This window comes from Rhyacophila brunnea, unplaced genomic scaffold, assembly GCF_057557595.1.
Source record: "Rhyacophila brunnea isolate RB1 unplaced genomic scaffold, BYU_Rbru_1.0 scaffold_2, whole genome shotgun sequence".
Taxonomy (NCBI): Eukaryota; Metazoa; Arthropoda; class Insecta; order Trichoptera; family Rhyacophilidae; genus Rhyacophila; species Rhyacophila brunnea.
Genome location: NW_028232859.1, coordinates 22,962,292 through 22,989,972, shown reverse-complemented (window position 1 = coordinate 22,989,972; position 27,681 = coordinate 22,962,292). Strand labels below are relative to the sequence as shown.

Sequence of the window (27,681 nt, the reverse complement as noted above, 5' to 3'; positions counted from 1 at the left end):
GCGGTAAACCGCCACTGGGTATTACAATACCTATAAAATGTTGTAAACTAAGAAGTTACCACTTTCTAATGAAGCTACCGTATCGTCTGCTTCGTGAAAAATCACCAGGGCCCCCAGAAGTTGTAATATTCGTATTAGTTCCTTCATTTGCCGCCCTTTATAATCTGCTACCCCTAATCAACGCATGACCTGCCTACACTCACTGATTGAATATGAATAGACGATCGCAGAGAAAACAGTTAGGCTTCGGCCACATAGGCACCTGCCTAGCTTGGTGGCTACGTGCTAGGTGACATATCCTAGTGAAAGAACGCACACTATTCCATCACAATGGCCACACTGCACGCTTCGCGCCTCGCTACGTGATTATGAGTCACCTCGTGAGTCTCCCGGTGAACAAACGTGTTGGTTATTTTTATTCTGTCACCTAGTGATTTTGCCATTGTCTAAGGATTTTTCAAGATGGCGGATGTTTCTTCAGTATGACAAACGTCAAACACCGTATATTTTGAGGTTATGAATAATGACGCATGGGATGAATAATTGACAGTACGCACGCAACAAGTTCGAATTTGAGACTTTCGAAATTTTAAACTCAAATTCTCTGTGAGAAGTCGCTTTATGGTCAGTTTTGAGAGTGACATATCGTTGTTTACTTGGGCGCTCCCAAAATGTCAAATGAATTTGTACCTAAGCACGTAGTGTGCAATGTGGCAGTAGTGTTTTTAGTAGACAAGAATAGCATCTATATCTCAGGACTTGCGAAGCACCTGCCTATGTGGCCGAAGCCTTAGTATTATGTGCATTAGCACATTGTAAGATGGCGACTTGTCTTGAAGTTTTGTTAGGTACTTTATGACAAACATTTTTGTGCGATTGTTCATAGATATGTGATATTTTAAATAATGATGATTCGACTGCCCATTTATTCATGCTGAATCGTTCAATTTTTAAATATAAGGCCTCTGATACACTCGTCGATTAATATACCTACGACAAATCGCCGGCAATCTTGTTGCAGAGTTCCGGCGACTCGCGACGTAGGATCGCTGAAAGGCACCTAAAATAACACTTGAGCGGACATAAGGACAGAAGGAGAGCGCACCTGCATAATAATAATATGATGCAATGACGGACAAACTTTGGTGTTTTTTTCCTCAATGTAGGCAATCGTGTGACACTATTTGACCCGGAATCACTAATCAAGGATTCGCAAAAATGTGACCCAGTGATATAAGCGGCCAGACATTACATTGGAGATATCGCATAATCATGTCATAAAGAGTTGAAAATATTAAGCCAAAGTTCATTGATACTGATTTACACAATGTCATTGGTAAAATTGGCAATACAATACTATCAATGCGAATTACTAATTTGACATTGAATCTATAAACGTAAAATTAGCAAGCAAAACGGCTGAGAACAATATATATTTAAAGATTACAAGTAGATTGAATCTAGGGATAGTTCAGAAACAAAACTGCTTTTTAATCCTTATAATTATACTTAGGTATAGCAAATATGATACTACAATGCACACATAGATAGTATGAATGCCAGACATATTTATCAATCACTGATAATAACACTATTTACATGGGCAATATATATTTTTTAAACATTTTTTTTTTACAAAAATTGGTGATTGTAATAACACATTGATGTAGTAGCAGTAGTTCTTGAAACAGAAGACGTCGGTCATTTCGAAAGAAAGTTTTTAAACCTTAAAAAGATGCGTACTTTTCAACACTACTTGACAAGAAAAAACCAAGTGGTTTTACAACAGAGTTTTTTTGTTAAATCTCCAATAATTGAGATATTTACGTAGACAGTTGTTTCGGGCTATAAACTATCTTCATAACGACACTAAGATAACATTTTTTGTTGTGAATCAACAAATCTTTGCTCTCATGAAAACAATGTTCATAATTTATGATTAAATAGTCTTAAAATACTAGATTTTATAAAATTGCTTTAATTTTGAGAAAATTCAGCATTTTTTTTTATCAACCAAAGGAAATCCGGATAAAAAAGGATGCTGTCTGTAAAATAAGATAATAAAAACAGATGAAACTCATGCAACACTTTTATTATATTTGTATTTTCGTCGTCAATCGTGTACGAATTACCGGAAATAGCTTAGTTAAATTTAACCATTTAAACATTCTAATTAACTCAAACAATACCTAGTACTAGATACCTGCTTTTCCCGAATCCCTCTAGAACAGATTTCAGATTCATTACAGAAATAGCTTTCAAATACTAAATAAAACGTGCAATACCGGTGGACTCGTCTGAGCCATTGAACCCGGTTTTCAGAATCAACTTGAATGTACTTTTCCTACCAAACTAACCAAAGACTTAATTTTTTATATTCGTTATATTTTTCCACTTCCGCTTGTTCACTATGGATGGGATCAGAATCGCTTAAACCAGGTTTATTCGTAACAGTCTTACTAGAATGTAACCAGTTTAATTATTTATATCTGGATTAAACGGATTCACTATACGCTTTATCCGGCTGCATCGAGGATAACAATCAAAACGATATATGAATAAAACCCGATCTATAAAACAAAAGGCTAATCCTACGTTTTACTATAATATAATATCATTTTGATTTAGTAAGTAGAAAATACATGGGATTCAGCGTTATGAAAAAAAAATCAAAACATCTAAAACCATAAAGCCATTTATAGCAAGTCTCATTTGTTGGTAGCGTAGTCACCGATCGAAAATCGTCTCGACTGAGGATATGGCCATACATTAACAATGTCCGCAATGTTGCAACTTTATTCAGTCGTGATAGTGACGTCACGCGGCTAGTCGAAACGAATGAAAACGTAGCTTCTGCAAATGTGCCAGTGCAACATTTTGCAATTGTATCTGCGTGAAATTTGTTACACGCGACAAGCAGATGTTTTTTTAATACCACAAAATAAATTAAGTTAAGTACGTGAATGACAACAAAATCAATCACAAGAGATTTTCTATGTGCGACCAGGCGCAGTGACATGATGTCGACATGCGACCAATCTATCGATAAACTTGACCCATCTCCGACATCTTAGCAGCAATATGAATTAATCGTTGTATTCACACGATTCGCTTCGCCCGTACTTCCCCAATCTTATCTTTTCTTACCCTATCTGACGTTTTTGTGAACGATAATTTTTTGCAACACTGTCCGAACGTTGTATTACGTGTTTTGTTTTTGTTTTGAATTCATTCAAACTTATCTCATTACAGTATTCACTGCTGACTGCATATTGTGTTATTGTTATTGTTTAGCAAGCGTCGTGTGATAGATACGGAGAAAACAACGTCAGTGCTCAACGACCGGTGACTATTTTGGTACAGGAAGACGAGATTCATTTGGCAAACATGACCATAGAGCACTAGGTACACAACAATATGATATGTTTACCTATCATTTATTATCTATAAGTAGTGTTTATCATATTTACTTACGATGTTAGAGCGTCTAACAATAATAACAAGCTCGGCTGGATGACAAACTAATTAATACCGGACTACATAATATGAAAAACTATGGAAGACAAAATAGCTCAGCGTTGCCAACATTGTTGCCCGGTGAGATATATAATTTTTATTACTTACATTACCGACAGATCGGCTCGCAATAAAACAAATAACCATAATAAAATAAACATTGTTTATAAACACATTTAAAATATTGTTTATCCAAATCTCCAAGATTATTTTTGTATTTTGCCGCGGATGGAAACATGTCGTCAGCTGAATGCAGAACTATTCTAACTTACATTTGAAATTTTTGAGGAGAGTTTTTTTGAAACAACTTACTGAATTTATTTATTATCTTTATGGATAAATGGATGCATCATATTTTAGTAGGATTATTGATGAAAAAAATGGTGCACGCACTTGTCCATATAAATAATAAATAACTGAAGTAGGCTGTTTCAAAAAACTCTTCTGCGAAATATTTCAATTGTAAGTTAGAATAGTTCTGCATTCAGCTGGCGACGTGAAAATGAAAACAAGCATGTGTGGCCATGTTTGTGTGATTTTTCAATCTATCATCGGAATTAGCGACACGCGGTATTGCGGATTGATATTTTGATTAAAGCATGCAAATTTCTATGATGGGTGTCTAAATTACATTCAATTTGATATCAAAGTTTATTTGAGCCGCCATTGAGAATAATAATTTATTTATATTATGTAACACGAAGTTTAGGTTAGCGATAAAACGAAATAGTAATGATTGGCTGTACATTTATAGCATTGACCTGCCAGTAGATAGGTACACCCGGTGAATTAATCCCGACTGGCCGGCGAATCACAAATCCAAAACATATTCCGAATATTTTTTTTTATTGTGTAACTGTCAAATCATTGTGGAACTGCATTGTATTACTGATTAGTTTAATACCGGGTCCGACCCCATTCGGGCCCAATAGGACACGCGGATATGGTGGCAACCGAGGCCAATTTTGAGGCCTTTACTAAATTCACCAGAGCGTGCGGAGAGCGGGACAACCCCGACTCCGCTTGCGACTCGTCAAACTAAAGACACTTTGATAGTTGCCGATAAATAAATAAAATCCATTTACTTTTGCACTTCGGTGCAAGGTTGCATCACCAGTCCCGTGCGGCTCCGCTCGGGACAAAAATGAGGGCTTAAATTCTTTGAACTGGCACACTTAAGGGTTATGCGTATAATGGCTCCAATAGTGATATGATTAATACTTCGTTTTTAATTTTCTTCATCAATGACATTTACAAATTATTATACTTCAAGTTAGAAAACTCTAGATAGTAGATATTATACACATTTTAACTTTTAGACATAAATATAATAACTTTTTAAAGACTTATGATAGACGGTCGTGTATCGACGTGACTGCATATACATAACGGGAGCGGAGGCGGGAACCTTTTTCCAAAACATGGTTAGTTTAATAAAATGCAAAAAAAGTAGTACCACTTTTATTATTCAATAAATCTGGACCGATTTCGCCCGCCTCAGAGGGACATTTTTGACTACTTCAATGTCCGTCTGAGGCGGACGAAGCTGGTCCAGATTTATTAAATAATATAAGTGGAATAATAACAAAAAAATGCGTTTTATTAAATTAATCAACAATCATTTATATTTGAAACTGTTCTATGAGATCAAACGCAATAATTCCAGGCGGCTTGTCGTGTTGTGTTCATAATTTTATAATCCACCGCACCACCGTTCAGATTCATACAATTTTTGTAGACACATTATTAATTTTATTTTTACATACGTAGACTCAGGATGATTGCTTACGTATAGGTCCGATAGATTATAAAATTTTCCGGGCGGATCTCAAAAGTCCGGATCTCAATCCGTCCCTGCATAGCATTACTATAATAGTAGTGTTACAAAATTACATTATATTACATCAAGCAAGTAAGGACAACGCGGGTTAATGCGCTGAGTTACATTGGACGCCAGATTCAAGATTACACTTTGGTGCGCGAACGCTACTACGATAGAAAACCACTTATATATGCACTTAGGTACGTGTAAATATGTAATTATTATATAGACGTAAATTCTTGTAAACCGAGTTCGTAATATTATGACGCTTCTGGTTTCTGAACCGCATTATATTACGATCACCGCAAGTTTTATGTATCGATTGCCGCAATTGTGAATACAACGTCTCACTTAACTCAATCAATGGCAAATCGCTGAAATGGCGATCTAAAGAATAAACATTTTATCACTGTCTTTTATAGTTTGTCAAATTGTGGTTACGGCCGTATGTTGTAGCTTAACCACTGGGGAATGACAAAAGAAATGGCGTATTTCAAAAAAACACTACCTTATTCTTAGGTCAATAATTATTATAATGCAATCATTATTCATAACATGTTTATCACACTTGAATGGTCAAAGACATAGCTTATAATAAATATCTTTAGAATCATCTTCAAATGTGTTAATCTTGCCGATTTTTTGAATAATAAAATGCCTAATTCTTGTCAAATTTGGGATCACAGAGATTATCAATATATTTTTTTATCGTAAATATTTTACTAAAATTATCTCGTCATAAATTATACTAATGGTTTTATAAATGCATTTAAAAACTAATAAATGTAAAAAATCTTAACACCACTGCACATTCATGTATAGAAATATGACTATATTCTAAAACATTAGAGCGAGAGGTTTAAAAGAATACTATTTTATGTAACAAAAATACTTTATGCAGTCATCAAATGTTTAAAATAAATATAAAGGATAATAAGGCTTCAAAATTATATAAATAGATTATCTACAACGTTTAAGGAGTGTCCAGGATCATGGTTTGAAAATACAATAAAAACTCAATTTTTACCTACGACGAGCATGTGGGCCGTTAAGGACATTTATATATGTATACTATTGCGGCATTTGGAACATGAGATTCACATAAATGAATGGCTATAATATATTTATGTAACTTGTTATATAACTTAATTAAAATATTCGTGATACAAGTCTGAATATAAAACCGGATTGTACTAGCAAAAAAGCTGATATTTGAACGAGATTATTTTCACAGCTGTTCATTGAATTGCCTGGGAAGTGGAATTATTATTGGAATCTAGCGTAGTGAACCACCGGAGGAAATGATCAGTATTGTTATTTTATCATTACCACTGTACAATAATTAGGTACAGTTAAAATAATTAATGTGAGAACGTACGGACAAAAAGAAAAATATATAAAATAATAAAATACTGGGTCAATGGCCTATTTCAGAATGTAATCAATAATCATAATATTCTTTTCGTATGAACGTTGACAATGAGCTTTTCTACCATGAAAGATGTCTTCAAGCAAAACGATTTAATATTATTTTATTCATTAATTTAAAATCTAGACATCATTAATTTATGATAACATTCTCATCCATCACGCTACCGGCTATATTATGTCACGCACTCTACCGATCCCTAACAAGCCTTGAATTAGCGCAAATATTATTTTTAACATCATAAATGCCGGGCCCATACAATAAAAAATATTTAATTAATAATGTCAATCATCTATAAATATTATTATTTACCAAATATACATAAGTCAAAGACCTATTTTATAATCAAAGCGGAAATGCCAAGATCTTCTTATAAATTTATGATAATATTAAAATAACAAATGATAAGACTGTTCTTAATAAAAAGGTATCAGCAAAATTGATTACTTTGTGTTTTGTCAAATAATATTGTATCGGTAAGTGAGCAAAGTCTAACAACTTCGTATCGATCAATTAATTTCACGTATTCCTTTGTGAACATAACGTGGCAAGAAGATATAAAAAAATATTTACATAGATATAAAATAATTATTTAAAAGTAGGTGATAGTGAAGAACAAAACTCAAAACATATGGATACCCTGTGGGGAAAATTGACCGTCGCGGACAAATTGACCGCACGCGGAAACCAAAGTTATATTTTCTTACCATTTATTTGCTAACTTTATCATTAATGTTTTTAACTATAATTATCCAAAATTATAAAGGAAACACGCCAATACGTGTTATATGTCACGTTATTTGTGGTAAAACAGACTGGTTAAACGACAATAAAATAGTGATTATTAAATTTATATCGCAGTGAGCGTCATATTATAAAAATGAACTTTTAAATCTGGCCCCTTGTGTAATTGCCCGATCGGTTAATTGTCGAATTATCTAGGTAACTGCTGAATGAATAAGTGCAATCGTAAATATTTTTATGAGCAATAAATATCTTCTTAGAAAACCATAGACATTGATTTGAGATATTTTCCAGTCTGACATTTCCGGTGCGAAAATATCGATGTGAATTAGTAAATTTAAAACAAAAGATATTAAATCTTATGAAAAAGTTCAATGACATTTTGTATGTAGATTTAAGACGATACAATATTTCCTTTAGTTGAAATAGTAAATTTTACCTTCCATCAAAGATATTTATAAGTATATAAATAGTTTTTTTTTTAACTTTCTGTGTCACCACTGATGACGATTTTCGTTTGCTTGAATTGGGAGCTTTGAATAAATAAGATAAAGATAAAAAGAACATTTTATATACCACGATTTTAAATTTTCTGTTTTGACAATTCTATGTATTAATAATTTAGGACAAATAAGGCAATTGTCAACAAATCATTTTGTTTGCTATTTTGCAACAAACAAATATAGAATACTGAAATGTCATTTTGATTTCCATAGTAACGCACCTATATATTAATACTTTAGTTGCAAGGATCACCCCCTTAGCAACCAATAATAGTGGATTGGATTACGGATTTCTTCCGAAATAAAATAAAATGAATTCAATTCTACTTAAAGATGGCTAAAAGTAATAAAATAATGCATTGGCATCGTGTTCTATATTCTAAAAGTTCCAAATGTCTGGATAGGTAGTCGGGAAGTTACTTAAAAATCGATTGCAAGATTTGTACTGGATAAACAACCACCGGACAAACAAGAATACGAGCTAAGAAAAACGTGGTAATAATAATAATCTATGCGCTCGCAGTATTGAATTGTTTTTAAATAAAGAAGATGGCGGGCCGATTGACAGTTTGCTTAGGTTATTTGCGTATTGAGTTGTCTACATACTAAATTATTTTATGCTCTATTTTATTTGGATAAAGAAGGCTTTCTTCAATATCTTTACCTAAAACTCATTTTAGTATGTTAACTATATTGTCAACGATACAAAATAATCAATTCTTTCTAATTCGGTATGCAAATATTGGCTGTCGAAATGATCAAATATATTCTTTTTGCGGGAAGTTTGTATAATTTTTTCAATAACAAAATATTATTATCACGTTCCGCGAGGTTTTCCTTGGAATTACATTGGAATAAAAGAATATTACATCCTAGACGTGGACAACATGTTGTACGTACTTGATAAATAAATTTATATTTTATGCATTTGGTATAATATAATATTACATGCATACACGCTGAATCATGAGATGGTAAGTAGCAATATTGCTGAAATAGGCACTCAATGATATTAATAGGTATATTAAAATAATTATGTGTACAAACTGTACTTATTTTTACAAATCATTATAATCATTAAATACCGTCATTTAAAATTTTTAAAAATGTATACTTACGATATTTTATCGATAAGAACTAGTAGGGAATTACATTAATGAATATATTTGACACAATTCAAAACGAAAACGCATTAATTGTGTGATCAGCTGATTATATTTATGCCCGTAGGTACTGCATTGTAAAAAAACTACGTTAGGACAATACGTAATGTACATCTATGGTTGGACCTAGGTACTATTCTAATTCAATCATCTTGAACGCTTTCCATTTTAAATTATTCTACAAAAAAGAAAAAGTGTTTATGTCTTCAATGAAAACCTGGAAGAGGTGTGTTACTCGTAGTTTTAAGGTCCTCGTTCCGCACACAACATATTATTAGGTTAGTATTGGAAGAACACAAGGATGGTGGAAGGTCACCTTTGAATAATTTTGTTCAGACGTCCGAATGCTGACCTCTGGACAATTTCTTCAGCAATTCCTATATTATCTACATGAATTTGCTGTATGAAATATAAGGAAACCAAGATGAATACATTATTATTATTAAAGAGATTCACAAGATAATTTTCAGGGTTACAATGGCAAAAAAAATCACAACAATTTGACAAACCATTTTAATAAATATTTACACACGTCTATTATTTACTTGTAGTTACGTGGCAATATACTAATTGCTAACTTTACGGTAATGCCAAAATATGTTTTGAACATTTTCATGGCCAAAGGCATGACGTCATCACGATTAAACAGCTGATAAAAGAAAGTCGCCGATGGCAAGCTGACGAATGACGCGCAGTACCTACATTGATCTAAAAATGTATCATATTATTATTATGTAGAGTGGACAATAATAATTATATTTATCAATTTTCAGGATGAAATTATTATTTGATTAAATATTTGATAAGAACACAAATATATACTGGTAATTAATAATTTATTTGTGGGAAAGACGTCATAATTTGTTTTGAAAACAACGTAAAATTGGATATCATTATGAGTTATTAATACTGACGTACCTACAGCTAATGTAAGAATATTTAGTAAAAAAAAGGTTTTAACCCGATTAAGAACATATATAATAAGTGATAACTGTATTATATTATTATGTATAATGTAAAGAGGTAGTAAATACTTTGCACCACTATAATATGTAGGTATTGTACATCTTATTTTATAGAACAGGCGTGTAAATGCGTAGATCGCTGGGTGAATTTTGGTAGAACGCACTATAGATAAGAATGAATCATTAAAAATGTTAAAAGCGTGTACATTCAGAAGTAATATAATATAATTTCCTTGAGATTTTGAAGGGTAAGCAACGGCCATTCCTATTTTTATTACCTTCATTAGCTTATGTGAAGGTCACTTTCAAATTAACCAGGAGGAAGCCCGCGTGAGTGAGACAAAGCGAAGATGTGAATTCGCTTGCTTTGAACTTACGCGTAGTTTGATCCTGCAGTTGTGCAGTAGGCTCTTTGTATATTAAGATAATAGTTTGATGATTAGTGGCCAAAAGAAGCTTAAAATTGAGTATTTCTTCGTGAAGATGTAAGAGAGGTGTTGTTTAATTTGTAGCGCCCCAGTGTCTGCAGCCAAATATAATACGTTTGCTGAAGGTTAATAATGATACTGGAGGGGTATGGTAGACCACTGCCAGTTTTCCATGTTCGGTAGGCACCTATAGAATATTATTGCCCAATGTTCTAAATATTCCAATTAAAAAATAGTATAATGTCATTGTGATTACCAATTACCATTCTACTGATGTAATGTTAAAATAATATTACTTGTAGGTAGTTATAGTTCAAGGTTACAGAAATTTATTCCGAATCTGAACGTTATAATAATAAAATTGGATCGTTACTGTTTTTTTATCTCAATGCAATACGGCCGCCTCTATCCCTTAAGACAGCTCACGGTGAACTTTGAAATGGTGAAATGTAATAGGTATGTGCAATTTACATGTAACCGTTTTTATTATCAGCTATTTGTAAAACTGAAAACATTCGAATGCCTAGATATAATTATAATTATACCTACTACATTTTTATTTGTACTGATTTTGTACCGATATTTTTGTCGTCGCCGTTTTTGTAACAAACAAGATATTATATTATGTAGGTACGTAATAAGTATGTACCTACCTAATTTGGCAAACCCACTTGACTGTAGGTAAACCAGATAAACATATTGCAGATTTTTTTGATTGCGTATTGAGCGACGTGGAGCGTTATCTTCAACAGAATATTGTTATTTTCATAATAATTGTAGAGTATTTTTTAGCTACATACTGCATATTTTATTCGATATTGCACACAATCTCGTCAGCTGTTTTGAAAACAAAACACTCGTGAAAAAAACAAATTTATTGAGCAATACAAACAAGAACCAATCAAGTTGTAGCCGTGTGGGTATCGCCTACACATTGTTAATAATTTTTTTCAACTACATATTATATTGCATTGGACGATTTGAGCATAGTGCAAAATTAATAATGATCTTCTGAGGAAAATCTGGGTGTTGGGGGTTTGATTACGATTATCGTCAAGAATCTATTCTAAGTAGGTATTTATTGTATTTTCCGGCCTATTTTACAAGTACGGCAGACTTTCTCATAATTGCTATACGACTGCTCAATCTGCAAACCAGCTGACTGCACCTTTGACCAAGAGTGAGATTTTGATGGCATTTTGTTATAAAGTATGTTTTCTATGCTCACACAAAATTTAAAATTACTAAACCTATAAATAAATATTTAAATGGAACAACTCCGCTCTTTATATAATTTTTTATTATATATAAAGGGAAAGCTAATATTTTTGGAATTGTGAAATTCCACTCGATAGTAAAATTATAAAGTTGTTTCTCTTTCTTGAACAATTTGCCCAAATAGAGTTAGCCGGTTTGTAGATTAAGCAGTCGTATATTTTGGGTATGTAGATGTACTAAGGCAGGGTTTCCCAAAGTTTTTCTGCAATGGAACCACTTCGCAAACCCGGAAATTTTGACGGAACACTTAGCTTATTTTTTAGGTTGGGTAATTCATACTAGTAAAAATTAAAAAAAAAATGTTAAAACACATTATTTATTCAGTAATTACTTTTAAATATACAACTATAATATAATATAAATATAAAAATATGAATAAATAAAGTAATTAATGACTTTGATGATTTTGAGTCCTTGAATCTAATATCTGGTGTGGCGTCGAGCCTGTTCCTGCACTTTGACTTCGTTGCAGCATAAAAAGAAAATCCCGCTTCGGATAAATAGGTAGTAGAAAACGGAAGTAAAACAATAATAGCTTGTTTTGAAAAATTTGCGTACTCTCTGACAAACTCGCCCAGAAATCATTTAAAGGCTGATCTTTGTATTTTTTTCAAATCAGAGTCACTACCTAATTAAATCAATTAGATTTATTATTACCCAAATAATATCGGCTGTGCTACCCGCTTGCTCGCCTTTCAATATGAGGTTGATTCTTTACTTATTTTAGTTTTACTTCTACTTAGTAGAATGTGTTGCAGTATAAACCTTTCCAAATTGTCGCGGAACACCTGTTCGGCGGAATACTGGTGTTCCGCGGAACATAGTTTGGGAAACCCTGTACTAAGGGGTGCAATCCCGAGATCCAGCTCGATATCTTGACCCCGACGACATCTCGTGGTTGAGGATATTTGAATCCTAGTGGGTCAGTTTTATACCAAAATATAGTATACTACCATAATATAATAAATATCAGAATAATAGGATTAATCTCCTAATTTGCACGATATCACCGGGATCGGAAAAATTCATAAATATATATATACGTATTTTTTTTCACTCATAGTACAAAAGTCAAAACTTAATATGCTTTGATTTTGCGAAACAATGTAAAATAGTGTTCTATACTATAATTTTACGATAATTTAAGATATCAAAGATACTATAATTAGAATAGAAAAATATGGCAACACTGTTACGGCGTGAAATGTTTATGGCAGTCTAAATGAGTAAAATAGCTTCAAAAGATGCTATCTAACTCACAGTTTCAACTACATAATACCTAAAAATGTTATATTTTACAATAACTTTCGATGTCATATATTAAATTTAAACGTTTTTAAGAAAGATCTATCATTCAATTACGACATAAATTAATGGTGGGGTAGGTATATTGGTTACATGTAGTATAGGTATTATAACATATTGAATATGCCTTTTCTGGAAACTACAAAAAAGGGACTCAATAATTTTCAACTATAGAACTCAGATGGAGTCGAAGAAATCGTATTAATTTGTATATTTTGTTTATGAAAGCTTGCTAGGGATTAACATACACGCAGCGCATATAGATAGAAATCTCTAGATATGAAAAATCACTATATATAAACATTATGGTGCATCAATTTTTATTGCCGAGTGAGTTATTTCGTCAATTTTAATGGGCGAGACACGGAAATAGAAAGCATAACATCCGACCGAGTGTGGGAGGGTAGATCAACGCACGATGCACAACAGTAGTGACAAACTAATCACATCGTAGAAATTTTGAAAAAAATATTATTGTTTAGATTTTAAACGAAAACTCTACTATACAACTTTTTGAGTAAAAATATCCAATCCGCTAACTAATTTTGCAACCTTGTGCGCATATAGGATAGACGTCGCCAACATATTTTTCAGCGTATTCGCAACACTATGTCAGAAATGGGATGGAAAAATGTGGAACACACGAATTAGAGACGAAATCACGCAAAAATGTGTATGGTATTAATTAAATACCACTGTCATTCGTTCAAGGTGGGGTTCAAACTGAAGACATAGATTAAACAAATACTTGGGAAACGGAGTATAAGTACGAGCAGGTATCGGATGATAGTATTTCAGTAGACGCCTCCAGGAACAATTAGCATATTTCACTGTGGGAATTGTCGAAGTCGAATTCGCCACATTTTACCACGTTTTTCTAAGCTCGTATTCTTGTTTGTCCGGTGGTTGTTTATCCAGTACAAATCTTGCAATCGATTTTTAACTAACTTCCCGCAAAAAGAATATATTTGATCATTTCGACAGCCAATATTTGCATACCGAATTAGAAAGAATTGATTATTTTGTATCGTTGACAATATAGTTAACATACTAAAATGAGTTTTAGGTAAAGATATTGAAGAAAGCCTTCTTTATTCAAATAAAATAGAGCATAAAATAATTTAGTATGTAGACAACTCAATACGCAAATAACCTAAGCAAACTGTCAATCGGCCCGCCAGCTTCTTTATTTAAAAACAATTCAATACTGCGAGCGCATAGATTATTATTATTACCACGTTTTTCTTAGCTCGTATTCTTGTTTGTCCGGTGGTTGTTTATCCAGTACAAATCTTGCAATCGATTTTTAAGTAACTTCCCGACTACCTATCCAGACATTTGAAACTTTTAGAATATATCAGAACACGATGCCAATGCATTATTTTATTACTTTTAGCCATCTTTAAGTAGAATTGAATTCATTTTATTTTATTTCGGAAGAAATCCGTAATCCAATCCAGGTTGCTAAGGGGGTGATCCTTGCAACTAAAGTATTAATATATAGGTGCGTTACTATGGAAATCAAAATGACATTTCAGTATTCTATATTTTGTTTGTTGCAAAATAGCAAAAAAAATGATTTGTTGACAATTGCCTTATTAATTTGTCCTAAATTATTAATAAATACAACAGAAAATTTAAAAACGTGGTATATAAATAGTTCTTTTTATCTTGTAATTATTTATGACCAATTCGCCACTGAAATGTGTGAAAAAATACGGCATTTATTCCAAACAGAAGTATTGATGCCCATATCACCAAATTTCATAAAACTTTTGAAAAAGGTGATTATAATCATGGACACATTCTTTATCTGCAATCCAGACTCTCGATGAGGTCAATCGATCTTTGCAACTGGAGTTGGAAAACAACGACCAATTATCCCCCCCCCCCTCCCCGACATTCCCGTGTTCCATCTTTGTAAACATGTAGGTACGTAATGCAGAGTGGAAAGTGGCAGTGGGAAGTGGAGAATAATATCTTTATGCGCGACGCTTGTCATCATGTGCGACCGGGGAACAATTTCAAACTCTATAAACTATATAAAATTGTCCATACTGATAAAAATGTTGTGTATTACTGCAGCATTGAAAACCTTGTGATATAATAACTAAAACGCACATAGCGTTGCATTCTCCAATAGGAAACGGATTAACTAAGTAAATTCAGCACAGCGGTGAAGAACATATTTTACGACGCTAGAATAGTCGCTATGGTATACCTACTATATTGTTGTTTACATAGTCACCGGTAAGACGTAGCTTTAAGATTTATATTTAGATAGAGATATTCTGTATACAATCCCAACGCATATGAAGTAATGATACGATAAGATTTAGAAAGGCAGCGGCGATATTCGATGCGGGTGATGCCATCTATTCGTCAGAAGATTTAAAATGGGGAATCGAAACAGTTCAAATTATTCATGCAAATGACATCAAAGGAATAACATAACCACTCAAATAGATACCTACGCACTTTTATTATATGTGATCAGTAGGGCCCGGATTTATATGCTAGTGTATGTTTTGTTAGGGTGTATGCACAGCTATGGGAGCTGCACAGAAATCCGTTTCGAAAGACGCAGAATCCAAAAATAAAATTTTATTGTGCATATAAATGCATATTTGAGACACTAGAACATATTTGAGACATTAGTGCATATTTCATTAATAAATGCATATTTTAGGGCTTTTGCATTTATAATTTTGTCGAAACATAACTAAATCAGGTAGATGCACTTGCATTTTTAATGGCATCCCCGAGCATTTCATTAATTTATCAGAAAAAGTGAAGTCAACTCGGGCACCTTTATTTAAATTTTGCGCTATCACCTCTGTGGACGTTGAGAGATCACTTTCCGCATATAAACAAAATACTGACAGATATGCGGAAAATTTAATGCCAGAGAATATTGAAAAAAAATATTGTAACCTTTTTTTTCGGACAAAAAAACAGCAAATAGTATTTAGGAATAGTTAAGTTGTGTCGTTTTTGTTTTTTTAAGTTGCGTTTAGTTTCCACAGTTTACATTTACATTTTGCATTTCTTGTTCAATTATTTGTACCTACTTACTTGTAAACAAACTATTTTGAAAATTGTAATTGATTATTTGTGTTTTTTTGTTATTGTATTATATTGCTTAAGATTATTATTTTTTATTCGATTTTTTATCGGTAATATTGGGTGAAGTGGGTATTGACAATATTTTTAGATAAAAATGTCAATTTTTAACTGCATATTTCTTTGGTTTTAGTGCATATTTCAATGATTTTAAGTGCATATGTGCATGTATATAATCATGTTTTTTGTTGCATATAAATCCGCTCCCTAGTGATCAGTGATCACTGTCATTTTCATTAATAATTTTAGTTAGGTACGTGATGCGATTCTAGGATAGACATACTTATTAGGTACCTACGCTAATAGTTCTAATGTATGGTGTTAATTTTTTTTTATCCTGAGGGTCCTCAAAATCAGTCAGTGGATCGAGACCCGAGCCCCTAAGTCTCTAAGCCCGTCACTGCAGAAATGTGAAAGGTCTTACAAATACTGTCTCCAACATTAAAGTGTTGCAGAATAACAGTAATACTTATCAGCTAGTAGTGACACATACATACATATTATAACATAGAAGAGTAACGTAACCATATGAATTTATGCAGTAGGTAGTCTCATGTCATGTCTATGTCAAAAGTATTTATGATATAATATTCAATGCCAAGGAATTTCAGTAAAATTTGGTTAGTACCTACCAAACCAACAACAGAATTAACATACTTTGAAAAATTGGCAAAGAAAATTTAGAATGATGTATTTATTTATTTTTAGGAGACAAGAATACAAAATATGGATAGGAACTTACGATATACGAACGCGTTTCAGTAGTTGTATGCGATAATCCAATGATCTGAAAAAAAGAGAAAATAATCAAGATATTATTTATTATTAGGGATAAATGAATCGTCAATATAATTGGAAATGTTAAATGTATTTAATAATTATTTGAAAGCATCCTATAAAATATTAGTGCAAACTTTGTCTTTGAGGTATTCAACGTGTCTATTTTATTTATACATGCTGACGTATATTTTCATTCATGAATGTCTATACCAGTGGTCTCCAAACTCAATAAGAATGCGAGCTACTTTCAGAAATTGAAATTGTCTCGTGAGCTACTATACGTCATATTCCTTCTTCATAATTTTTTATCATCGTCCTTTATCGTACCTACCATTATTATATTACTTAAAATAAATTAGGACATCGGACTTCCAATAAAAAATAAACTGCATACTTACTTTAATTATTTATTTATACTTAAACAAAATAATAATTGAAAAATATCTTTAATAAGTCTGAGTAAAAGTAAAAATAATTAGTGAAAAGAATGGCATTCACTTCCTCCACATTATTTTCAATTCTCAGTGAGTAAAGGTACTCACTGAATCCCACCCGAATGCAATTATTATCAAGACGTACATCTGTCAGTCTGTTTCTATACTTATTTACTTTTAATCACCTTCATATTGGAAAACGTTGATTCACATAAGTAGGAAGAACAAAACAATGCCTTCATTTTGAGCGCAATTCGAACTAAAATGAATACTTTTCTGTCGGGACGAAAGGCCATACAGATTCTACAGTTGAGGCAACACTTCAACACAAAGCGACAAAGGTCGAAGGTCCATCTTGAAAATTTTCGACGATACAGATGGATAGTTTTTTTTTGAGACGCAAATTTATAAATATGATAAAATATCATACACGAGCGACCATTTGGCGATCACTGGTCTATACTATATAATTATAGTCTATCTATATTAAAGAATGCTGTTTTAAAAGTCACATTGCCATTACGTTTTTACGAATTACAAAGTTACGTATCGAAAGGTCAATTAATATTTCTTTCATAAATACACAATTCAATTAATTCACCAAACGGTGGTGGAGTTTGTGGTGCAAATTTTCCGAGCCAGAACATTGAGTTGGTGGCTGAAAATAGCCCCGGCACCCCCGCCTCCTTGGGTAGACCTTGACCGCCCAGCCAGCCGCCCTCGCCAGTCAAGAGACGGAGAGACCTCGCCGCAAAGTCACGGCTGCAACCAGTCAAGTGCAGCGAGGGGGCGCGCGGCAGCCACGTGACTGAAATGCCACTCGTTCAAAACGACATATTTTTTACACAGGGAAATCGGCAAACGATGAATAGATTTTTTCTATATAAATGACATTTTTAATTTTCTATCGTACTATCGGGTTAGGGACGTCTAATGAATCTACATAGTGAAAGTTAAGCCCAAATTCACCGTTAAAACCATTATTAACGGAACAAACCTTTATCTGAATAATTATGTATTTAAAATATAAGTATTTTTAACAAACGAATAAAAATGCAATGTATAATACTTTACTCACGCTGAAAATTGACCGCAATATTATAAATCGTCAATAACTTCTACTCTATAAGATTAAAGAGGATACTAGTAGGAATCCTGAAATTTTAATTGGTTATTTGTTGATTCGCATACTTCGTCTATATTGGAAAAGAATGTCAGAAGTGGCGTGTATTAGATATTTTAATATAAAAATTCAATTCATTCAAGCACACGATAAGAGCGTGCGTGTATCTATTATTTTTTTTACAACATGTTTATTTATTATGATGGTGTCCAATTTTCTATTGCATGCTACGAATATAAAAATATACATATATCATGTGATTTCAACGATAGATATTACTAAAAAATATGCACTTCGCCACGAATTTATCATGTTAGTTAATTGTAGATACATTGTGCAATGTGCATATGCCACGATTTAATCAACTGCATGTTAGTTATATTGTAAAAGTCAACCTCATTTTAGTCTCAGTCGACGACTTTAGCGAAAAGCCCCATATTAGTGCGTGCAAACAACCAAATCCAATACAATGCATAAATCGCAATTATTGTTCTACAATACGAACAAGTAGATTTACGACTTTCATTTCTACTTTTTACATTATTTTACTTTGCGATTGCTTGATATAAGAAACGTTATGCTCAAATTACATTGGCAGTCGCATCGCCACCGATCGTGAAATGCCACTTTGGATCGTTCCCTGCAGTCGTGGCCCAAATAGAATAATTCCTATTTTTACTGCCCGATTCACTCAATGATCGGTGACAGTTGGGTTGAAGATTATCGAGAACGTACGAAAATATCCGAATTAACCGTGAGCTTCCAATAACACGAGCACGTGGCCTGTCGTGTATTTATTTTAACATAATGTAAATTTAACGTTTCCATCAATGAAAGTTGGTTGACTTTATTCATTATTTTAACAGACAATAAACATGCTACAGGAAAATAGCACATAAGTTAGATAGTTTTGAAAGAAAATATAACGTAGTTGGAGCGACGCCGAGTGAGAGAAAAGATGCAATAGATTTCATGTAAGCGTAGTCGGAAACAGTGTCGGTACCAATAATTAAATTCGCCCTGTAAATTGGTGCGCACTGGAAGAAATCGCAACCTGCGTGAGTTCAAGATTAAATTGTTCGATTATAAATACAATCGGCAACTTGTTACTTGCAATGCCCAATGCCCATTTAAAGTAACCTATGAGGGCAGACTAACATCCATGATGGCCGCGCGGCTTAAGCCAGGACTATAGCGTCGTGCGTCCCAGGTTCGAATCCTGGGTCTGGCAAATATACATATAATTGTTTTTCAATTTTGTGTATGAGTCAGAGTGTGGACCTAATAGGTTGAGCAAGTGGCTGACATCCATTTCTCGTAAAAACAAAATCTGTTAATACAAAACCTCCACTCTGTGGAGGCCCATATGATCTTATTAGGATCGGACAGTTTAAAAAAAATGAGGGTAGGCTGTTTAGTGTTGCCATCAAGCTGACCAATAGATATTTTTGGTTTATTAGTAAGTTTGGTATATTAGTGTGAACACTAGGAACTTAGCGTTGTGAACAAATCAAATCAAGCATCAATACGATTAAGATGGTAGCTGAATCGCTCCGCAACGATTGCTCACGACGGTCGACGTATATCGTAGGGCCAGGTTGGGTCTGCGAGTCTGCTGGTGCACTAGGGCTTTACTGTGGGTTAACAAATGTTATACTGAAGTAAACAGATAATGAAAATTAAGTATAACATTTACTTTCATTATATTGATATCTACGTAAATATCATACACCTACTTTTAATATTTGGGTGGTTTTGTAGATATAACTCGTTATAAAACTTTACTGAGCCCAATATTAACATACGAATAAGAATATTAAGCACCGGCAGAATACTAAACGGGATGATAGAAATATAAATATCGTTGAAAGGAGTCCAGTAGGTACCTATCTAATATATATTTTAGGCATCTTTTTTATTTTTTTGGAACCAAAAGGCAGTAGTATGGCGCGAAAGAGGCAGGGAGGTATTTAAAAAAGGAAACAAGAGACAATAATAATATGTAGTGTTAAGTTTTACGTTTATATCATAAAATTAATCTAACCAAAATGCCGTCTCTAAAATTATAGCTCAATGTCTCAATGTGTCTGTCACGGGTTACAAAGAAAAACCATATTGAATATAACGTAATAACAACGTTATTTTTACATGAACACACAATATTATTGTTAATTAATGTGGAGCAGTTTAGAGTGATAATAAGTTCATGCGATTAAAGTGAGCATTAAACCTAATAAATATTATGTAGGTATACCGAGCTAAACAAATATTGTGGTTTCCGGATAAGATGCTCTAGTAATTCAACGAAGTCAACAAACTTTAGATAGCAAGCAGCTGAAAGTTCGTGTCACTTTGAATAGAAGCCATTTTATTATCATTCTTTGTGCATACAAAAAAATCTACGTTGGTAATATAATACGCACTATAAAAATATAGATCTTATTTTCTGCCTCAAATAAAATAAGCATTCTTTACTAGATTTTTTTAAAACAAAACACTTACAAATAAGTTAGCACGAATATGGCGAATTGATTTATTATAACATAACATTTGCAAGTATGTAATTACAGCTATAAACACTACGGAATTATTGAATCTGTAACCGCCACTAATATTTGTATGAATATTATATTATATGTGATAAATGAATGATAATCATCGTGTTTTGGAGAAATAAAAATATCAGTTTATATATAAACTGAACATTATTCAGGTATAGCATAACAATATAACATACTGACCACTTTTAAGGTTTATTATGCCGGGTCCACACTGGCAACATGTCGCGCGACAACCTCGTTAAATTTTACGATATGTATGATAATTATCGAGGTTGTCACGCGACATGTTGCCAGTGTGGACCCGGCATTAGATTACATCACCACATTCGTTTCTAAGATGATCATATGAGTCTCCACAGAGTTAGAGCATGTAATAGCAGATTTTTGTTTTTACGAGAAATGGACGTTAGCCACTTGCTCAACATATTAGGTCTATATTCTGGGCCCAAACGCACACTGAAAAACAACAAAAATGATTTTTCCAAACCCATAACTCACGACATTATAAGTCGACACGTTATGTTATTCTTTTTGTTTGCTATGTTAGCCGGCTCGCACATCACAACTCGCCTCGTGTGCCTAACCGCCATAAATCAAAGCTTCCGAGAACGGGCAGGCGGTGTTCCTTGATAAAACCTCGCACATCTGCCTAGCGATATCGACATTCGCCGCATCGGAGTCTCTCGTCTGCCATTTTTATTGTGTTGATTGTATGAACAAACGTCAAACGCGGTGACCAGCGATGAGCGAGCAATGACAGTGTAGACAGAGATAGAGACAGAAATGGCCGATGGCCGCGGGCTGTGCGCTTGCGCGGAGTCGACTTTTTTTAGATACAACATGCAGGCTGTAGCAGAATGCGACATGTTGCATGCAGGATCGTCGCAGCGCCGAGTTGCATCGGCCAATCTGCGAAGCTCCATTTGATAACGTTTGTTTCTTGGTTTACGATGACGTCACATCGACGAATTCGTCGTAAGACGCATGCGGCGAGTTCTGATGTGCGAGCCCTCTTATAATTATAATTATTTACCTCCGTTTCATTCGTAGTCTCCACCGCTGACTGAATTATCAACAATTATTGCAGTTTTGTATTGTTATTAATTGTACCTAGTACCAGTGTTTCTATCTTTTTCTACATGTACGAAAGGGTAAAAATTATAGTATTTCTGAAAAACTATAGTACAGGAACATTTTTCGTCTCGAATCCTTGAAAATTATAGTATTTTTGGCATATTTTCGTAAAATTATAGTATTTTACACTTTTCGCGGATTAAAAATAATAGTACGGTTGGCAACACTGCCTAGTAAATATACGAACACGGTTTACGAATTTAATATCGACTAATCGATTACGTACCAAATTGGCCATTCAAAAACGCGAAATAAATGCCACTCAATATTGGACGGAATATTATTTAACTATGTTTTGCGTCAGTCGTCAGACGGTCAGTGTGGCTTTTGCCTTTGAGAAGCTGCTTCCATATGACGGCACATTGTTACTTAATAATATGATGCGTGAATGTTTATAAATTCAATAATTTCTAATGATATGCATAGGTAGGTACAAGTAATTGTCAGTAACAGTTAAAATATACTCATTATTTACGTAATGTTGGCGTAGTTTTTTTAATGCATAACCAATCCTTTCTCTATTCATAGAAGAACCGGAACTATTGAATAGATTCAAATAGTTCCGGCACTACGTCATAATAATGCCTACTATAATTTAGGTAACAATATTTTAGGGAAATTTAAAAATATACATTGCATAATTGGTACTATAAGCCTACAATTACCGTTAAAAGGTTCAATTTCGTGGGGTAGACTTTTGCCTTCAATGCATATCTCACACATCGGAATTGAAGAGACGGAAATAAAAACACGCAAAGTGGATAGATGGATTTCGACCAATGATTGTAATGTAGTAAATCCATTCTACCTTCCCATGCATAGTGCCCTGGTTTGTCAAATGGCAGCGTAGCAGAAATGACTGTTACGACTTAACATCATACTATGCATAACATGGGGTAAGTGATTCGCAGATCTACGAAAAGTATGGTTTTTAGCAAGTTATTTCTGAGTTCCCTGGCAATAATACACTTGAGTGGCATTGAGGTACTAGAAGATGTTTTTGAGAACTTCGAGGAACTGGAATTGAGGACGATCTGAACAACGGATCCATCCTCACAGAAATACCTGGATTAACGAATTATTTGAAATAGACACATTGTACAGGCTAAATAAGCAAACAAGAATCAGTCTAAAAAGTGCCCCCTTCTTAATTTGACACTTTAATATAGAAATACACAATTGCGAAGCATAGATAGCCATAAACACTCGATGACACATTGGGCACGCGGTGAAATAATTGGGTATGTTCCAGAAAAAAGTTGACTGTCCCCGCGAATGTTAAAAGAACGTGCAATTTTCCGAATCAAACTGAATATCACTGTCTGGGATCTCTGTACTATGTGGGATATTATAATTTCAAAAATGTTTCTGTGGGTTATTGCTATTATGATACAATAACAAAATAATAAAATGCCAACGGCGTTGATAGTTTTGAATCTATCTCTGTACCTCAGTCTGGTGGACCAAGAATTTTAATTTATGTTGAGATTTTGATAGGTATGACAACAATATATACCTACATTATATATTTAGATTATAACAAGTAAACATGACGTGTAGGAAGCTAAGTGGATAATCATGTTAAGTCTGTGTTTTAGTCTCTTACTTACAGGTTCTAATAATTACCTGATGTTTATTTTAAAACAGTAACTCAAATTAAAAATCGCATGGTACCATACCTACTAGTTTCAATGAAGAAATGAATGAAGAACTTTCCCATAAAGAGAATACCTACATATGTCTTATACAATATTATAAGTCGTTATTAGCATATGAGTTATAAATTATTGCCTATGCGTTTTTTGCAGCAGTTCTCAGTTCCTATACCTTTTTATGTCAATTAAAAATTAGTATCAATACAGATTATAGATGAAAAATAGAGTACTGGCAGATTTTAAATTGAGAAGCGTACTATTCACATTTTGCAATTATTATGCATCCAATGTGAAGACAATATGTCAAAATGAACGATCTCGTTTAAGTTTCTGTAGTTATATTGTAGTGGCGCAGTGCGTTAGACCAGTAGTCACCAACCCCCGGTCCGCGGATCAAATGGTACCGGGCCGACCAAGGAACATTAAATTATTTTAATTTTGTTTACTGTGGTGTATTTCTCTCGGGTTTGTGCGACTTTCTATAGACGAGAGGTTAACTGGGGGCTGAAACGCGTCAGCGAGCCGCGGTAAAATTATCAAACTTTTACCGGTCCGCGAGATAAAAAGGTTGGGGACCACTGCGTTAGACAATGTTCTGTAAGTAGGTACCTACCTACAGTTCTATGGATGGCGAGCAGTAATGGGGCAGCCACCATGAGCAAAAACAAATAATAATATTAATAAACATTTTTTTATTATTCAACGAATAAGACACCAGATTTCAGAATGTACAGGCTCAAGTCCCGTCGGGCATCGTATTTATTTCTGCAAAAACGATTTTTTCTAGTGTGTATATGCATGATATGTTTTCAAATTATGTATATTCAAATAATAATATGTTGGGAATATAATGAGTATAATGACAATCGGAATGAAATTATGAAATTGGGCGTCCATTGTGACGAATTTAAATTATTGTGGGTTCGTTAAATGCAGATTAATTTACTAGCATTTTCTTTGCTACGAATAATCATTAATAATGGTTAAACATAATTAGAAAGGTACTCATATTAAAAAATAGCTCATAGTTTCGTTGTTGTTGTACCGAATAGTACTTGAACCCACATCCATCTTAATCAGGTCAGTTAGCTTTTTACCGACACAATTAAAATTTACGCAGAAATTTCCCAACAACATGTAGAAAAATTAAAGCATGACGTGTTACCCTGTTTTCGCAACATAAACATGAAATGGCGGAGTGATTTTAGTATTCTAATTTGGAGAAAGAAAGTGTTAAATTACAATTAAAGGCCAACTAAGTAGGCAGTCGCATCTCGACTTGACACCCGCGACCAGGATTTTCTGGAATTCTCCCAAACATTCGTCATTTGCAAATGATAATAATAATAAATGGATTGTTTATTTACGTTGGCGGAAATTGTAGTTGCCAACTTTTGCGAGAAGCGGCCGGCGAAACTGACATGACGTCTGCTGTTCTACATTACCATTTAACGTGCGAAAAATTAATCAATCCGAATACCGAAATCTCCCTTTTCTACAAATACTGTCAATCATCTGGATATAATATTGTGATATTATCATGACAACTACATAATTAATTAGCCCATACCAGTAGACTTAGCCTCTCTTAAGTATCGGATTTATACAATGGGGATGTAACTGCCAGGAGGAAGAGTTGAGAAAGTACATCTCATTTATTATTATATTGTATGCGATGGTCAAAGGTGGAAGCTTTATATACCAGTACTGTCTACGTAAAACGAATAAACTTAACACTACCTATTGCTAACCAAACATATTAATAGAACAACGATTTTTAACGATTTCTTAAAAAACCCATTTGTATGTATATATAGGGTAGAAATATGCTGTATGTCATTCTAAGCGGACGATAGTGGTAGTGCGCATAACTAAAGTATTTTCAAAAATAATACATTTATCATCTGATGTATTAACTAGTATACCGTTTTCAAACTTTTATTTGACGAACGTAATCCAATAATTTAATCTCTTCTAAGTTTCCAGCTAATTGGGTTTATGGATTTTAAAACCGGATGAATTTCTTTACTTTCGTAAGTCTAATTGATTTTCCATTCCCTTTTTATACTCCGCAGTAAGCTTTATTTTGTCTTCTAGTGTTTGGTTACACTTTAGTAATATTATATTATTATACTAAAGAAACATAACTGAAAAAAGTCCTAAGAAATAGTGTCAGCTTACTTTTTAAGCGTATCTATTCGTTAGATTTGGGTTAATTTAATGTCTTCGTACTACATATTAAAAAAAAACACAGTTTTAAAGTGTTTTCAGGGTTAAATTATAAACGTTTTGAAATTTCAATAATCTCATTCGATACACTTCAATATTATTACGATATAATTATAAATGAGGCATGTAAAATACAATATTAAATACTGTGTGTTATGCAATTTCGCAGACAGCAATGACTTGCCATTTTATTAATGTGCTTTGCTTATTGATAAAAGTCACGCTGTGCAACGTACAATTTTATCGGGTTTTAATTTAGATAAACAATTCGGTACATTAAATATATTTATTACGCTTGCAAATAGAGATAAAGTTTCTCATTCTCTCAAGTATTTGTATATATAGGTATATAACAGCAATTAGAACCAATAAAATTAAACACCCATTGGGTTCTGGCGAAATTATAATATTATTAAGGTTATTAAAGTGACTTTATTGATTCAATAAATCACTAAAATCCGATCAGAACTTTATCCAATAAACTATCTAAACCCATCGAATCGTAAAACGAGATGCCGTGAAGTTATTTCATATTAAATCATTGCATCTACATATACGTAGATATATATTATATTTAAAAGGAAACCGAATAATGATTTCGTATGTCCGTCTGATCTAAATTATGTACACATCACACAGAAACTGCAATACGTCTATTAACAGGAATCTTAGCATTATCATAATACAATAATAAATTTAATAAGTCTACTGAGGCTGAATAATAATTTGATTTCAAGGATGAAATAATATAATATGTGGAATATAAGAAAACTTGAACTTACGATATTCACGATACCTGCTAGTGCCAATCTATATTCATGCTAAGAATTTATTAATATTATACAAATCAGATAAATATTATATCTTTTAATACCAAGAAATATTCTTTAAATGTTCAGAAATCGTATAACAGTCGAAAATGAAGAATTTGGAGTTATACAAATAATTTACTGTATCTTCACCATCAACCTGTGGGTGTTTAGTACACATTGGGTACCACTGTATGACGTTTGTCGAGCGGTTGTCCACTCGTAGAGCAACAATCCAGCAGATTGCCATTTCATATTCTTAGCGACCTCGATCACATCGCGTACTCTTTCTTGTCTAGTTCCTTAGCCATTGGTTTATTTTGTGATCTTTCCGCGATATTCCCATCATGGACCTTTCCATACCACGTTGCACTAATCGTAATATTCTATACGATATAATATTTATTTATTAATAAAATTAAAGGTATAATATACGGATTGTGAAAATAAAATAAGACGAGAAATGATGGGGCATTATAATGACACATACATCTTTCCTACAAAGTCTACAGATTGTTCCGACTCAAAGATATTCTAAACTCTCTATTTTCGACCGTTTATTTCATTAATTGCTATAAACATTGATTATTTCGAACTCCAGACACGACCGACTTGCACCGAAACTAAAACACTCACAATAGGTAATGCAAAAGTAATTATATTTGCATTTGATAGGACAG

General features: G+C 33.3%; 1 protein-coding gene across 4 annotated transcripts in view; it reads right to left on the bottom strand.

Annotated features, from left to right (window-relative positions):
- The window catches only part of Lpin (phosphatidate phosphatase LPIN), a 90,149-nt gene that overhangs the window by 29,990 nt on the left and 32,478 nt on the right, over positions 1-27,681 (bottom strand). For 3 of the 4 annotated variants that reach the window (XM_085946446.1, XM_085946451.1, XM_085946447.1), the window contains exon 2: positions 17,019-17,063. The exons of the other annotated variant lie outside the window; for it this stretch is intronic. The gene's annotated coding sequence lies outside the window, so the exon portion shown is untranslated. The remainder of the gene's footprint in view (positions 1-17,018; positions 17,064-27,681) is intronic. 4 annotated transcript variants of the gene reach the window in all.